The sequence below is a fragment of the Rhinopithecus roxellana genome, chromosome 10, assembly GCF_007565055.1.
Source record: "Rhinopithecus roxellana isolate Shanxi Qingling chromosome 10, ASM756505v1, whole genome shotgun sequence".
Classification (NCBI taxonomy): Eukaryota; Metazoa; Chordata; class Mammalia; order Primates; family Cercopithecidae; genus Rhinopithecus; species Rhinopithecus roxellana.
Genome location: NC_044558.1, coordinates 101962767 through 101966193, shown reverse-complemented (window position 1 = coordinate 101966193; position 3427 = coordinate 101962767).

The following is a 3427-nucleotide window of genomic DNA, read 5'->3' as shown; positions in this document are numbered from 1 at the left end:
CCCAGCATTGCTGGATATCGGCTCAGGATCCAGAATGAATTTGAACAATTCATGCTAAATTAACAAATGCACTTTAAAATAGGCCCATAGTAATCCCAAAGTAACAAACGCTGTGGAATTTATAAAGGAAGGTGTTTATGAATGAGAACGTGGCCTTTCGACACTAGTTCTGATTCTCCCCTTTCTCAAAGAATCTACAGTCTCCATTTTCCCATTACGAGATTTCAGAGGAGAGCCTGGTGGCACTTACAGCAGACATCACAGATGTCTGAGTGTTTCGATTGAGGATGGTAAAGGCTTTGTTTGTTTCATAAAACCTTTGTTTTCTAGGGGAGAAAACACAGGTTGAGTCTAAAGTCAATCCTCCCACTGAAATATTTTAATGACGCTGAAAAAGGTTGTTGTGTTTCGCAGGTGCAAGTGGAGCCGTGCAGTCCTGACTTCTGAGTGGAGCTAGAGGAGAATTATGTTAATGTGTTTGCACTCCTTGCTCAATTTTTAAATATAAATATACTTATGCAATGCTTTTTAATGAGAATAAAATAGTTTAACAATGTTAACGCACCTGTTTTAGTTATTACATTCTCTAAGCTATTTTTATCCTCACAACCATGGAAGCACTCCACTGTCTCCATTTCAGAAAGTAGACAGTAACTGAACAAAACTGTCCACTTTTAAAAAACATGATTTATTTCATTATGAAAGTTCATAGTTGATGTAACTAATACCTTTTTGTGGTCTTAATTCAATGGGTGTGGGCATCTGCACACTGTCGTGGGTCCACCGTTGTGGTGAAATTGCACACAGTGGTCTCACTGCCCTACGCTGTCGTGGGTCCACCGTTGTGGTGAAGTTGCACACAGTGGTCTCACTGCCCTACGCTGTCAGTGGGTCCACTGTTGTGGTGAAATTGCACACAGTGGTCTCACTGCCCTACGCTGTCGTGGGTCCACCGTTGTGGTGAAATTGCACACAGTGATGTCACTGCCCTGAACAGCCAGGGCTGTCTGCCCATCCATCCTTTCCTCTCCCCAACCCCTGTCAACCATGGATTGTTTTACTACCTATGTAATTTTCCCTTTTCCAAAATGTCATGTAATTGGAATCATACAGCATGCAGCCTTTTTGGCTTCTTTCACTTGGTGGTATGCATTTTGGGTCCCTGTGTGCCTTTTCATGATTAGATAGCTCATTTGTTTTCTCACTGAATGATATTCCATTGTCTGTAGGTACCAGAATTTATCCCTTCTCCTACTGAAGGACATGTTGGTTGCCTCCAGTTTCTGGTAATCCTGAATAAAGCTCTGAACATTTGTGTGCAAGTTTCTGTGTCGACATAACTCTTGAAGGAATGACAAGGAAAGGTGTATTTGCCAGATCCCAGGAATCAATATAAACATCCATGATAACCCCACCTTTTTTTTTAAATGTATGATTTGGATGAAACAAGAGAACGAGACTGACTGTTGCTGAGTCCCTGCTGCAGTCCTGACACAGCTGGAGACACCCTGCTCTCCAGCTCTCCTTATTTTGTTGATGCTTTTGAGGACCATGTTGTCTGAGGAAGACAGTTCCCATCCAACTCTGCCCCTGGTGTGTCACGTGCTGGCCTTGTCAACACACATGAGAACCTGACAGGGTGAGTGTTATAACCCCATCTATAGAAAAGGAAACGTCTCTAAAGTCTTTAGCATCTTGCCTGAGTTCGGACACTTAGAAGAGGCCTGAGTTTAGATGCAGCCCCGTCTTGCTCTTTGACAGCCTCAGCACCACATGCCCTGGGTGACCCACGCAGTGAGTCACTGACAGCCCTCGTGGTTGGCCTGTGTCACAGCACAGAGCGAAATGGCCCACTGACCTTTTCAGACATTCAGGCAATTTGTGATAGAGCGTATGTGGTCACTCCCAGTTAGTTCTGTTGTTCAGTTTAATAGAATACCTAATTCTATGCTTGTTATGAATAAAGGGAGCTTTCTTGTGCTTTTTTTTTTTGGAGACAGAGTCTTGCTGTGTTGCCCAGGCTGGAGTACAGTGGTGCGATCTCACTCACTGCAAGCTCCGCCTCCCGGGTTCATGCCATTCTCCTGCCTCAGCCTCCCGAGTAGCTGGGACTACAGGCGCCGCCACCATGCCTGGCTTTTTTGTATTTTTAGTAGAGATGGGTTTCACCGTGTTAGCCAAGATGGTCTCGATCTCCTGACATCATGATCCGCCCACCTTGGCCTCCCAAAGTGCTGGGATTACAGGCGTGAGCCACTGAGCCCGGCCTCTTGTGGTTTTTAAGAATATGAAGCATATCTATTTTTCCTACAAGTTGGAAGTTCCAATACTACAGGAAGCATAAGAGCAGGTTATAATGATGGGTCTTTTGTAAGACTGAATTCACATCAAACTGAATCAGTAACTCCAGCTGTATGAACAGGGTGAGACATTAAACATTTAATGAAAAGAATTCCTTTCTTAGGTCACAGCAAGGACTAGATATATCTAATTATGCCCAGTAAGATGTATTGTGATGTTTACAGTTAATCACTCATTTAATTCAAAGGGTATTTATTAATCGTCTGCTCTGGGCATAACATCAATCGAAAGCAAAGTGTTCACATGGAAAAAAAACCTTACCTTTGGTGGCTGGGCGCAGTGGCTCATGCCTGTAATCCCAGCACTTTGGGAGGCTGAGGCGGGTGGATCACCTGAGATTGGGAGTTTGAGACCAGCCTGACCAACATGGAGAAACTCCATCTCTACTAAAAATACAAAATTAGCTGGGCGTGGTGGTGTGTGCCTGTAATCCCAGCTACTCAGGAGGCTGAGGCAGGAGAATCGCTTGAACTTGAGTGGAGGAGGTTGCAGTGAGCCGAGATTGTGCCACTGCACTCCAGCCTGGGCAGCAAGAGTGAAACTCCATCTCAAAAAAACAAAAACAAAAACGAAACTTACCTGAGGCTCTAAGTCAACTTTCCACAACCAGCACACATTTCTAATTTGAAATACATATCTAAAGCTTTGAATGCATAAATAGCTATCCCAATCTAGAACTAAGTCAATAGTTGCTTTGAATTGTTTAAATTATCCTGGGAATCTGAAAGATATGTCTACATGAAACAATAAAGTTTATATTAGAATTAGTAAACTTTAGAAGACCATTTTAATCTTAATATAGAAACATACTACCTAGGTACACTGTTTAAATACATCTACAACCTACTATTTTTAGATTTAAGTAAATCATTAAACTTTAAAGTTGGAAAAGATTCCAGTGTTACAGCTCTAGACTGTAAATCCTGAATGTTTTTCTAAAATTTTTCGAGTTTTTATCTGGATGTACAGATTTTCCATGTCTCTAACAACAGCAAGAAATTTCACTTGGAGTCTCCACATAGTCAACTATGTGATGGCAACATCAGTGTAATAGATAGTATCACAA